The following is a 15,113-nucleotide window of genomic DNA, read 5'->3' as shown; positions in this document are numbered from 1 at the left end:
ATGTTATGTCTCACCCTTATCCTTATAGCTTGAAAATATTAAATGACAAAAAAACAATTAAGAAAGGGTTATATATTTTTAAATTAATATGTAATACATAATAATTAAATATTTATAAATATATCTTATTATTACAATAAAAAGAGTAATTAAAAAATATTAAAATAATAAATAGAATAAATTTATTTATTTAAACTTTGATAATTTATTTGTATTTTAATTTAAATTTGTTTTAAATTTAATTTATATATTTTAAAATTTATTTTGTAAATTATAATTTTAATATATCAATATACAATTAAACTAAACTTATTATATCATATCAACTGAATTTATTATAACATTTTCTTCATATTTTACTTTCTGTAAATTCAAATAATCTTTCTTTCTATTTTTCTATTCACTTGGTCTTAACGGAGACAACTTCCTCTTTTTTACTTCTAATCCAACTTCATCTTTTTTTTTATTGCACCCCATTTTTTCTTCGGCACCCCATTTTTACTCCAAAAAATAGTTTTTATCTAATTCTTTTGTTTGAGTTGTTTTTTTCTTGGATTTAAAACTCATTTGGATTTAAAAAGCATATAAACTAAAATTAAATTCAAATTTGTTAAAAAAATTATAAATTGTTTTTTTCTATTTTTTTTTTAATTTTTAATTGATAGATAATTTTTTTTTTAGATAATTACGTCCTAAAATATTATAAAATTTGTAAGTATTTTTAATAAATTTTTTTGTAAAAAATATTTTATAAAAAAATTAGTAATTTTTTGTAAATTTTTTTATAATAAAATTTGTAAGTTTTTTTACGAAAAAAATTTAAAATAAAATTAACAAAAAGTATTAACTTTTTTATAGTATTTATTTATCCAAATCCAAGTTGAGATATTTACATTTTTTAAATTAGATTCATGAGAGGTCCATTTGATTTCATATCTATGGAAGACTGAAGTAGATGAAGAAATTTGTATTTTGTAGTAATATACATAAACTTATTGACCCACTAAATTAGTCTTATACGGCTAGAGTAGTCCCAAATTTAGAAGAAAAAAATAATGATTATTGGTTATGAACAAATTAACCTTGAGGTTTTTTTTTATATAGTAGGTAACAGCTTTTGGTGATTTCATCTTAGAATAATAAAATAAATTATAGCAAGAATTTGAAGTTTAAAAATATTAAGTAAGTTCTTTTTTATTTTAATCCTAATAGATTTAATATACATGTTGATATTTATGGAGAAATAAGAATTTGAAGGTTCTAGACGGTTAGATTTTTAAAACTTTTAAGTTAAATCAATATTACTTGGCAGTCTAGTCTCATCATCCTCCCAAAGACTTGAAGTTTTTCTTCTTTTTTAAGTTTAGCGAAGAATTAGGTAAAACAGAACAATTTTTTTCATAATGTATAACCTTAGATGAAGTTAAAAAATGTACATGAAGTAATTTGTAGTTCCTTGCTTTATGTTATAAGATAAAAGTAAAGCAAGATTTATTGATTATTTTAATAGTTGTACATTTTAAATTTTGTAAAGTAAAGGAAATAATAATAGATTACCCTATATTGCAAATATGATGATCATATGTAAGATATAACATCTCATTGCAAATAGTAAATCTTCTAAAATACAGTAGTAGATATTTTATTTTATTATAATGTTTTAAAAACTTCTGGATATATCTACTATTGGATCGCGAGATATATTTGTATAGGATTATATAATAACTTAGTTATCATATATTCAGATATGTCTTATATATCATCCTTTAGATTAATTATGTATTGAGGAAATCGAAAAAAAGAGAATAAAAAGATAAACCTAAGGATAAAGAACCTAACACTTTGACTAGGATATATGACATTAAAGAAATAATGAAATGTAAGTTGTTGGTCATATATTATATATTATAAGAAAATGTTTCGTTATAATAATTAATTTGAGTGATCAAGAGTGATTAGTTATTATAAAATTAATTTAGATATTAATTTATAAAATAAAATATGATTGATTATTAAAATAATCATAATTATAAATAAAAAATTATAATAAATTTTTAAATAAATTTTTAAAATTTAGCTACTAAAATATTGATCATTCAACATTAATTACTGAGATTTGTTTTATTAAAGAAATTAATTCTAAATTAATTAATGATTAATTTAATAACTAATTATAATTTTTTATTCATAATAATAATTATTTTATTTCACTAATAATTTTTTATTTGGAAATTGGTATCTAAATTGACCATTACGTAAATACTTGTTTTGCAGATATTCAAATATAAATATGAATAAAAATGCAGTACTTATACAAAACAAGTCTAATAAGCTGAGGACCGTGGAAGCTGGAAATCTTACAGTAAAATTACCTATAATCATACTAAGCGTAGTAATGGAAGTCAGAAATCAAACAAGATTTGTTGCTTAAGTATTTACCTAGATCAAGCATCAGTACTTAGCCACAAACTATAATTCAGAGTCACTGATCCATCAATAAGCGAACTCAAAATGGTCTCATAAATTTTTGTGGGTTATATAAGAGTTTGATAAGAGGGTTTTTGATTTATTGGTATACATGCACATCGTTTGATCTAATTGTAATATTCATGCCAACACATTTTATATATGGGTTGAGATACCCTTATATCTCTTGTCCACACACACACATAAATATATTCCACCGATTTTAATTGTTTTTTGAGATTAATTTACTATTGTTAACTTGGATGGATATCCAATTTTGAATTGAGGAGCTAAAGGATATTTAATTAGTTTGTATAGTTGAGAAGTGTAACTGATCGTGCTCAGCATATTTAATTGCTTTGAAGTAGTATGTTTGTGTACTATAATAATCGACCTCAAACACAGTCCACGAATGTTTGTTATTTTCTTATTTTTGTCATTGTGGAGGAAGCCTCGAACAAAAGAACCTTAGCTACCTCACATTTCTAGCAATTGAAAATCCATGTTGATGCACTGAGTTCCACAAAACCGACTAGAAAATCAAAATTCCGAAAGCATCTTATCATTGATACACAATAAGAAGAGGCTTAACATCAGGAAGTGGACTTCCATCACACTTTTCACGAATAAATTAATTTTATCACGAAGATGTATTTTTCTAACACCTCTCAAAAAACTGAATCCAAAGTTATTAGGCTTGGATGCCATATCAAGGTTTATTTTACATCAATCTGTTTCGCACTACGAAAGAAAAGAATGATAATGTTATTATTGTCACATCAAGTAGATAAGGTTGTAGGTTGTAGAAATGCATTACATCCATGTGCAGTTTCCCTCTCTGTGTAGCCTTTTTTTGTGCGTATTCTGTTCATAGCTCTTATATTTTAAGGGTGGGAAGAAGAATTAGAACCCTTGCTTTGACTAGCAACTATTTTAGGAGGGACAAACAGATTCGCAAGCAAGGTCAGATATGAAAATTATTTATTTCAATATCTGACATAAATTCATACTGGGGAAGGCTTTAATCATTATTGCAAACTATGCACTTCACTAAGTCTTAACATTTCCAAAGGGGTTGGAAACATCTTGGTCCCAGAGAATAAAGGAACATTAAGCTTTTAGGCTAAATCAAACATATTTGGATTTTAACATAATAAGCCAATATCCATTGTCAAGTCTCGGGTACCATATATAAACTTTATACTTACACATTAACTAATCACTTATTCACTAGCCCTTTTTAGGTGATTGGCACATGGAAAATTCATATATTTTATCACTAAATTGCTCTTAATGACAAACAACTTTAGCCACTGTGTTCGCTAAAGATGGGGCAATCATCAATATAAACAAGACACGTAAATAGGGCTTTTAGATTCTATACATTTGGGAAAGAAACTACTAATTCAAATACTCCATTCTAGGGATTACAATTCATAAACCCTTATAACTTTAGAATCATTACCATATCTCAAATCAGAATTCGTTGATTCACTTCACCATAGTAACTTATATTTGATGCGGTAAACCTATGCAGATTAATGTTAGGAAAATAATTGTTTTGACAAAGATGTAGTTAACAAAGTTGACAAAGTTACCAAATAAAGTAACTTTTTTATTTACAGAAAAATATATAAAATTTATGAACAACTAATTGCGAAGATTATGTACAATCCATAAAAACATCTTAAAATAACTGTTCAAACAAAATTTATGAATGAATTTCTTAACTACACATTTCAAAACTCCAAATTGGAAATATTTTGCTCTTAACAAAGATTATTTTATGTCGTGATGCATTGACAGTGTATACTTATACAGATTATTTACTTTACATTGTTAAGTATGAACATTGATTAAATACACTCCCAAGACTGCTTTCTTCATTATTGACTATCTCAACAATCTTATCCGAGTAGCAGATAAATTATCGTCTTCATTTGAATATTTATAAACACAAGCATTATTCCTAATAATTTAAAGACAATATACTCAATTCTACATTTGTTTTACAACAAAATATATTAATGACAATATAAAATCTAGTATTTCACTATCTAAACATTACACCAACAAGAAGAAATGATAAATGCATTGAAGATTTATTTCAGGTAAAAACAACAGAAGATCCTTAATAATGTCAAAAGATCCCTTATTTTTGCATAGACAAGTAGTAAATATTCTCCATCTTTCCTTACAACTTCTATTTATCACATCAATAAAAAAAAATAAAGACAAAGATAGATAACTTCTGGGAATTTATTTAGGATTTTTTAGTAAATATCAATGATTTCATTTATCAGAACTACATCGGATAAAATTACTAAACATCTCTAGTTGAAGGCTTTGTCCTCGACCATGATAGTTTTATCCATGTTACAATAAAGATCTAACCAAAAACTTCAATGTATATATACTGTAAAAACACTCATCTCACCAGATTAAAACATCAAAAAGTAAGGAACATATGTAGAAGGACATGTTTGTAATTAAACAAAGTGGTGGCAGACACCATGTCTAGGAACTTGTTGCTGAGAAAGAGCGCGACCCGAGATGAGGTGGACGTTGTACTTGGGTAGAGTATGGGCTCGAGCTAACATGTCTCTCATGCGTAGACTCCAGTTACTGCTTGGAACTTGAACAACTGCAGTTTAACCTGCTACCAAAAACCCTTATCGCCATGCATTTTTTTTTTCATAAAAAAAAAAAGTCTCAATCGGCAACCTTAATCTATCCCTAATTGGAAAGCTGGTTAACCTCGTTGCATCCACAATCACAGACCAAACCACTTTAAAAGCAAATACTGTCAAAACCCTTGCATGTCGAACTTTCAATGTATAAAAAAACAGGTCAGTCAAGAAAAAGAAAAACATCAGATAACAGTGCAGTAGTAAATCAATATTAGGACAGCAAGCCTTTTCTTGTCATCTCCAAAAGATTAGAAGCTTATATAAGTGAAGGATATTACAGATAGAGTAAAGAGGAATTGGATCTTACATAGAAAGGAAAAGGGAGCTCCCTTCAGTCCAAGTACAGGAAACTTAAGAATCAATTTGTCTCCCGCATCATTCACTCATTTGATGAGTATCTTTAAGAGTATCACTACTCAGCATTTGGATGAATGAGTCGGCAGCTAATTGAATCTTACTGCCACCTATGAGTGGACTGAAGAAAGCTCACTTACCTACATTTGTTAAGGTCTCAGATATTCATGTCTCTCTTCAGCTTAGCTTAGTATTAAAGCAAGCACACAGATCTGCATGTCTCTCCACATACAAACTGTGAAAACCTTGTATTAGACATAACCACATAAAACAAGAATCTGATATCAACTACCGCTGGGAATTGAAAAGGAAAACACAAAGCAAGAAAAACATCTTACTAAAGAATCATGCAGTAACCCAGATCTCAAAAACTGACCACAACACTCAACACACTGTAACAAATGCAGGAAACTCAAACTCAACACACTATAACAAGAGCAAGAAACTCAACTCGCAGAATCTAAGAAGAAATGAAGGGCTTTTTATAAGCTGTAAGTGAGGAGGGTTCTGAATTTAGTTCTGAAAGTTGATATTCATTTTATTTTGTATAAATTATGGAATTAGATGTAAATTATAAATTAACAAAAAAAAAAATGAACAGTTATATGTGTGTTGTGTGTTGAATTAAAAAATAAAAAAGAAAAGAAAAGAGAGAGCTACATCTATTATTTATTTTATCTATTTTACTGGAAAGTTATTCATATTCTCCTCAATATAACAGCAGCAATGCCGATCATTTCCGGCCTCAGAAAAAGAAAAGTAACGACTTGAATCTGTACGATTATGGAATAACTTTGGAAATAGAGAAATAGAATAGAAAAGTTTGGGGAATATTAAAATTCTAGAGAGTATATTTTCAAATGAATCGAGGATGAGTGACTTCTTTGCATTAGATCTTAATGGAATAAAATATAGGAATTTTTGGGTGATTTTATTGTAATAATCTTAAACTATAATTAGTTTTATTTATATGAATGTACGTGGTTAATATTTGTATGAGAGACTGAATATAAATTATTTATTTAATTAATAACTTTAACCAAAAATTACTAAATAGGATAATAACATTTTATATTTGTTTTTCCTCTTAATCTTTTAACTTTTGGTTTGGCATACAAACTACATAGTTTATTTAAAAATAAATAAATAGTTATACATTAAATGAATAAAACGTCTACTAATTTCATGGATCCTATATTTTCCTGTAACGGTAAGAATTTGAATAACACATAAATAAGTCAAATTTTAATTTTATTTTGGATAAAAGACAATTAAGAGAAGAAGTATATTACATTTTGAAATATAATTCTTTATGGTACAAATATGAAGTTTGCTTTAAAATTGTTCTAATTACATAAATTCAATTTGGTAGATGATGACAATGCACACTTTGACACCTAAATGTACGATTTGTACCAAAGATGGTGCGTTTTATATTTTTTGTTAATATTTAAAAAACATTGGCTGATAAGATAAATAAATTCATTATTCGATCAGATTAAAAGAATAATTTTAGAGAATAATTATATTTCAATAATTAAATGATAGAAATAGAAAAATATATTTTATAGTTCACAAAAAAGTTATACATTCAAACATGAGAATTATTCAAATGAAAATGTTTTTTAACAAATGGAAGTTATAAAATTTATAAATATGTATTTAAAAATTAATTTTTATTTCAATGTATCTTAAATTTAATTTGACTGGCATTATAAATTCTTTTACATAATTATAGTTATATATATTCACCATAATGAAATCATTCAACTTTCATTATTTAAAACATTACAAAAAGGTTTTGTTAAAAAAATTATAATTTAGGTTAAATGTTTCAGAAGGTCACATCTGAAATTATACTTATTAAAAATCAACGGGAATAATTAAATGTTTCATCGTTCTTATTCTACTTTAACAACATATTACATCATTTCTCACAAATTATATCATTCATTACCTAATATTATATCCATTTTGTAATTAACAACTAACTAATTGACATCATACTAGAAATATTTAAATAATACTTCTTGAGAGCTTTTTTACTTTGACCATTTTTTTTCTGGGAAACAAAATTCTACTTTTGTTCTATCATTATTGCTCTCTAAACCTAGGGTGAATATTTACACATACAAGTAGACAAATATTTGAACTACATTACTAGTGTTATTAAATATGTATGGTATTTTAGTAAATTTGTGAAGACAAGGGTAGTTTGGAGTGAGGTGTATGAACATCAAATCATGTGAATGGGTGGCTACAGAAACTGGTCTTATCAGAGGGGAAAAAAAAAGCTGTCTAGCAAATGTGGAAGAGATATGGGTGTCTCTTGTATTTATCATTTCATTTCAATTTGTCCAATCACACCTTTTTCACACTCCCTTCTCACCTGTCCATCCATCCAACACCTATTCTACTACCCTTCACTCTCTCTATTTCGTGTGTAGATCTAACCTACTACGCATCCCCAATTTAAGACTCTTTTCGGAACTCGTTAATGTCAGCGCTTCTGTGAACACCTAAAACAAACAAAAACATGTTCAGTTTATGTTTAAATGCAGTTGCGTGATTCTCTCACTATCACATGTTACCACTGTTGGGTAATTAAAATGAATAATGAAGGTAAAAATTGATTGGATTTGTTGATGGAAAGAAAAAGAAAAAGGTTACAGGAGCACGTGATGAGGTGTAGAGAGAGAAAGTGAGTGAGAAAAGTATATTATTAGAAAGAGAAAGGAGAAAGTAGAGAGAGGGTAGATAGGTGCTGTGCTACGAGGTCACTTCATGGGACAACGCCATATGATATGATGTGTACAGTAACACTTCACCATTCAAACTCTTCAAAGCTTCCTGCTACAGCGCTGCATCAATCAATAACCATGGAAAACATCAATAACAAGGACCGACCAAAACGACCTCGTATCCTACCAAATACGGAGTAATTTTTAACTCACCTTAATTTCGATCAAAGAGCTGAATGCCGTTGGATATTTTCAATCGAAGATAATCAGAGGGTAATAATACTAATGAAACATGCTCAATACACTGATACAATTTCAAATTATAATGTGTTGATGAAACTTTAATCTTCTGGAAAGTTCATAATACTTTGGCTACTCCCTTAGAAGTTCATTTGGAATTTGGTTGTTCCCATAAAAGAAGGTTAATAAGAATTTGTTGTTCTTTTAGAAGAAAATTTATAGAAGTCTAACGAGAATTTATTGCTCCCTTAAAATAAAAGTTATAGGAAATTAAGTGCAGTAGATAGTTCATAAAAGATTAATTAATTCTTTAGAAATGACATTTTAAAACATTATTATATGTATCTTAAGAGGTAAAACATTTTTTTTATGGTAGAAGTTGTCCTCAGTTCATGTTTTTTTCTTCATCTTCTTTTCTTCTTTTTTTCTTCATCTTCTTTTTTTTTTTTTGTATTTTTGTTGTCTTATCAATTTCACGTTGAATTATGTTTTCTACATGTAATTTTCTTTTTTTATAATTTTGTTTTTTTTCTCATTTGTAAAACAAGTTATAAGATTAAATTATTAATCGCACTTCACCAAATTAAGTTTAAGATAAATATAAACATTTATCCGTTATAAATTTCAACTTATGGACAACAAAATCCTTTTGAATTATTATAACAATAATGAAAAAGCAAAACAAAAAGACACTCCAATCAATATATGGTGTTTCATTGTTAGTTCTCCAAGACATTTATTTAGCTTGGAACATGACTATTTATATTTTTAAAATGTATTTTCTACAACACCTTCTCATTTTTTTCTTTTAAATAATATTTTCACCTTTCATGTTCTAAAAAAGTTTTCTTCAAAATTTTAAGAAAGTACAATTATATTCTATAATTTAGAAAGATAGTTTATTTTTAATTTCTAAAATATAAAAATCGAAAAGTTTCCAAAATAAATTTGACAGAATACTAGATGACTTGCATTTGCAGTTGTACTTTTAAACTTTTAAAAAGTAAAGAAATCTCGTGTATATTTGTAATTTTATATAAATAGATGCATTGTATATATCATTCTAAAATAATAACTATATATAAATTTTTATAATATAATAATAACATAATATGAATTATGATTTTAGTTGCAAATGTGTAAAATATTCCTTTTTATTACTTTATCTTTTAAAATTGTTTTTTTTTTCTTTTATCATTGGACCTTGTCATTATCTTTGAAACGACAAGAATGAAAAACATAAAGGTTATTATAATAAGGGTGAAAGGAAGATATACATTCGTTGTTATTTTTATTTTTTTTTTAATTTCCTAGATAATTTTGATTGCTTCAAATTGTCTTCTCGTGTTAAGACTATAAGACTCAGTGTAATCATTTTTTCTTATAACAGACTATGTGTGGGTAAGCTCGGGTCTTTAAGCATTGTTTCCATAAGATATTGGAATTGTCTGTTAAATTAGCAACATGCGTCAATTGAGACGTGTTTCACCCAATTGTACAAGAAGTTTTGTGTTGAAAAAAGATTTGAGCGTCAGGAAGAGTTTTACTGAGCTTCAGGATGGGTGCCAAAATGTTATGGTCAAAAGGTACCGAAATCGATTAGCCAAAAGTATTCAAAGTTGTGATTTGTCTTTTCTCCACTTCCTATGATCCTTTTACGTTCATCGATTCCTGACCTCCTAAATTCCCTTTTGTAACGTGGTCTAGAAAACTTTCCTTATTGACTATTGTCGTTAACCATCTCTTTCTCATTATGTGATCCTTCTCATATATTCAAATGTTACTTACTTAACTAATATTAAGATTTTGTTAACCATTGCCCTAAGAGTCCTGGTTAAGAATGATTAATATACATTGAATCTTGTAAAATTTATGTCTTTTCTCCACTTCCGATGATCCTTTTACGTTCATCGCTTCCTGACATCCTAAATTCCCTTTTGTAACGTGGTCTAGAAAACCCCCTAATTGACCGTTGTCGTTAACCATCTCTTTCTCATTACGTGATCCTTCCTATATATTCAAATGTTACTTACTTAACTAATATTAAGATTTTGTTAACCATTGTCCCAAGAGAATTGGTTAAGAATGATTAATGTACATTTAATCTTGTAAAATTTCATAGTTAATTATAATAATAAATAAAATCTGACATAATAACCATCAATACAATTTTATTATATTTAAAGCACAAAAATACTCCTAAATGTCATAAAATTAATTAACGAGTTCATTAATACAATTTTTGTCAGTTTCAACTAAATGACAAAAGAAAAATTAAAGTATCAATTTAAGACTTCATTAAATTTATTTTCTCTAATTTGATAACTTGTACAACATCTTTGTTAACTTAACAAAATCCCCCTTAGAAAAATATACAATATTTCAATATATTAAATTATTAATTATAAATACATAAATTTTGCAATATACAAAAAATTAATTACATACTTTTAGTGGAGACCTTAAAATATAATAAAATCAATATGCATTAATTATTCTTTAACTAGGATTCTTATAACACTCGTTAGCATTCTCCTCGATATTAAACTATTGGTATTACTATTATAATTAGTAATGTTATTATGGTTAGTATTACTATTAGTATTATTAGTGATATTAATAATAATATTAGTATTGGTATCATCAATATTAGTTTCAATATTAATATTAGTATAGGTATTATTATTAGTATTATTATTAATAGAAATACTAGTAGTACAACTATTATTGGTATTATAATATTTATTGTATTATTATTATAACGAACAGACCAAAATTGAAGAGTGTGGGATACATAAATTGGGATTTTTGAAATAATTTTCATGAGTGGTAAAATTGAGTTAAGCTTTATCGGGTGCAGGAAGAAAAAAAAAGGTAATTAAAGGAATAAACAACCTACAAAATAGTACTTATGAAATATAGTTGATGGTTTCTTTCACCAGCATTTCATGGGCCCAGCGTGTCCTCGATTGGCCCATCTAGCTCAAACAAGTTTGACCCATCAAGTTATTTAATGGGCTATTTCTTGTTGCATTTTTTTCTTCTTCTCCTTGCACCTTTCTTCAGTTCTCCTACACCCTCAAAACATTTGTAAATGATTAGTTTGCCCCTTCGTTAAAATAAATTAAGTTTTCTCTCTCTCCTATTTATCGAAAGATTAACCGAGGCACATCCCAAATTTTGACAAAAAAAAAATTATGGATATCTTCCTTCAACAAGGAGTTTTGATGATGATGACTTACGAAGAAGTATGGAATACTTGATGATTATGTATAGAAAAATGTTGAAGAGTTTAAAGAATCTTTCGACTCAAGAGATACATTGAAGACTTAGGGGTTTAGTTGTTTAGATCTTGTAAAAAGGCAAAACCTTAGCAGTAAACATCAGGCGAATTTTATTTATTTGCAAAGCTCAGTGGAGTAATCGATTATTCTTAATAATAATCGATTATCTTAGTTAAAACTGATTTTTGAGAAAATCCTTTGTGATAATCGATTACATGTTGATAATATATTATCATGAGTGATAATAGATTATCACAACGAGAAAAATGTTTCTATAAAAGTTTATGTGATAATCGATTATCACTTATGATAATCGATTATCACAACAGTTATGACTTATCTTTTCATATTTTTAACCTAATTTCTAAATAGGCTTCTATAAATGGAAGTGAAACTTCTTAACCTAATTTCTAAATAGGCTTTTATAAATGGAAGTAAGACTTCATTTTGCAAAATATAGAAGTTAGAGAAGTCTTGAGAACTCTCTATGGGAAGGCTTTGAAAAACCTAGTGTGGATAGAGCGATAACTTTTATCAAGTTAGATCTTGAGCGATTGAGTGTTGCTTCTATTGTTAGGAGAAGTTAGTCATCCTTTGTGTGTTTCAAAGGAGGTGTTCATTCTTTGTGTGAATCAAGGAAGTTATTTTCATCCCTTGTGGATCTTAAGGGAGGTGCCTTCATCTCTTGTGTGATTAAAGATAGGTGTTTCCAAACCCTAACTTTCTTATCAGTGATTGTAGTTGTGATTTATTTTAGTGATTAAGTTAATCTCGTTTTTTTAGATTAACAATAGGACGTAGGGTCTTTTTGATCCGAACCTATATAAATACCTTATGCAAATTTCTCTCTCTACTCTCTTTATTTTATTGTGTTTATTAAAAAAACAATAAAAAATTTTAACTAAACTTTAATATTAAAAAGGGAAATTTTAAAAACATAATTTTTATTAAGAACTCAATTCACCCTCCCTCTTAGTTTTGCTGTAAGTTTTCAACACCAAATTTGTTAATCCTAGCTCTGCACCGTTTTGCCTACACTCTCACATTCGCAACTTCTCATTTTCTTTCTTCCCACATCCATTCAAGTTCTCCTTTTTTTCTTCTCCTCACATACCCAATAACTAGCTACTCTCCTTTCTAATTTCTACTTAACTTAAATGGTTGTTTGCTTCCAGTGCTTGTTTGTATTTTTAATTCGTGTGTTTTCTAGATCTATCTGTGTATGATTTATGAACTAGACGGATTAGTTGTCCACTTTAGGATCGAATGCAATTTTATTCAATAAGTACCGGATATCCACATCCGAGTGACACGTGTATGTCGTTATGAATGTCTTCGATTTTTTGTTATTAAATTGGTTCGTCGGTGTCGATATTCGAATAAAAAATTCTTTTAAATTCTGACACGGATGTTAATATCCGTTTTGTTGAATTGGTCTCCGAATATCAACATTCGTAACTTTGTTTTCGTAGGAACCTCTTTTTGCAGGAACTACTTTTATGTCACTATATCTAATTTTCTCCGATGTTCCAATGTCACCAAAACAGGGTCTTACCCTTTGTGTTCTTCCATGATAAAAGAGCTTCCGAAGGCCTTCTCAGCACAAACTTCTCCATCTTCCCAAACACCAACCACGCCAGCACCAATAGACTTTTGTCCACCGTCCAAAGTGGCACACCAGCATCATTTTGAAATGTATAAAACATAAATCTTTTTCGAAATAGTGAATCTGGAATGCATGCAATCCAATTTTTACATTATTATTATTATAAAATTTTTATAATGGTTTTCAAACATTAATGTATATATGTGTCCACATGCTAGACCATAGGATCTACAGTAACAATTTTATTGTTCTTATACCAGTCAAACGCAAGCGTACTCAGTAAAAATAAACCATAAAAAGTTGAATATAAGAATAATTACATATTCTACAAAAATTATAAAAAATAATCAGCTTCATTAGCTAATTCAATATATAATCTGTTACAGTCAAGAATTAAGAAGACTTTTAAACTAAAAGCATTTAGTGTGCTTTTATTCTTTCTCTATTAGCATTCAGCCTATCACTATACAGTCTCTTAAATTTTTAGTCCTTAAGATTAAAAAGGCTACCACATCCTTTGATATTAGGCCTACCATGTGACAACTTATTGTATATATCTGTTTACTTATTTTATTTTTCTCAGTTTTTTTTCTTCTTTTATTTCAATTCATTCAAATAATGTATTTTATACTAGCATTGGATGACAAGTGATGACAACCTTAATTAAGTGTTACATTTGGAATGACTATTACTCGATAAAGGGGCAGTATATTTTGATCTTTTTCAGTATTTGAATATTTATTAAAATGTTAAAAATATTAATTTTTATGCTTCATTATATGAAATTTTATTATTTCATTAATTTATACATATTTTATTATATTTTTCATTTTTTTATTACTGTTAGGCCTGCGACCAATCCATTAACTTGGTAGCTGAAAAAGCTGGAAATAAAAGCGATTAATTAAATGGGTTTAGTTTGATTGATTCGAATTCAACATATACTCACCTTTATTACGAGTAACACTTATATGAACAATGTTTTTTATAGATCACAACAACTTGAGACCGTGTGTTTGAACACAACAAGATCATTATAGACAATAAAATATTTTTAATTAGTTGAAATCAATTTATATAAAGTTAAAACTAAATGTAAAAAACTAAAAAGAAATATTTTTTACAAATTAATTTATACTTATAGTTGTAGTAAAACAAATTTTTTCAAGTATTTATGGAGAATTTGTCCACGCTTGCTTGGTGAAACTCTCAAATCTTGGCCCTTATTTTAGGTCTGTAATCTAGTTCTGTCAATGTTACTGTTTCTTGGGCTGGCATCTTTTGGGCCTAAATGCCTCATTCGCCCTGAGGAAATCTCTGTTGCTTGAGGGGCCTAAGTTTGGGTATTTTGGTTTCGGCCATTTCTTCACGTACCACATGATTTCAATCTGCATCCCCCTTGGAGATACTAAAATGACGGATTTGTCCTTTTTTTCTCCTCTTTCCCATTCCTCGAATGTTCCAACAACTACCACGAGGCACCACCGCTAAGCTAAGCACACCACAACTTTTACAAACACTCCAACACCCAACACAGTAAATGCCTAATGAATTTAATTTCAGGAGGGTAAATTTGAAATTTGAAATTTATAGAGGTGCAAGTTAAAATTTGGGGGTGGAGGAAGAAATGCCCTTGGTTTCCTAGTGGAATTATTCATGATTTCCATTTTCTAGATATGCCTCCCATTTCGGGGGAGAAATTGAGCAATCAACGCATGCTTTCTGGCATTGT

The 15,113-nt window shown here is 28.0% G+C and overlaps 1 long non-coding RNA gene across 1 annotated transcript; it reads right to left on the bottom strand.

Moving 5' to 3' along the window:
* Window positions 1-4,567: 4,567 nt before the first annotated feature.
* LOC146887422 (uncharacterized) lies at window positions 4,568-6,028 on the bottom strand. The gene is made up of 2 exons (XR_014993674.1): window positions 5,849-6,028; window positions 4,568-5,745 (listed from the first exon to the last, which is right to left on the bottom strand). It is a non-coding gene; the product is annotated as an uncharacterized LOC146887422 (long non-coding RNA).
* Window positions 6,029-15,113: the final 9,085 nt, after the last annotated feature.

The sequence above is a fragment of the Vigna unguiculata genome, chromosome 3 (genome assembly GCF_037176805.1).
Source record: "Vigna unguiculata cultivar grain cowpea cultivar isolate G323 ecotype 2 chromosome 3, ASM3717680v1, whole genome shotgun sequence".
Lineage (NCBI taxonomy): Eukaryota > Viridiplantae > Streptophyta > Magnoliopsida > Fabales > Fabaceae > Vigna > Vigna unguiculata.
Note: the sequence above shows the minus strand (reverse complement) of the source record. Positions and strands in the feature narration are given on the sequence as shown.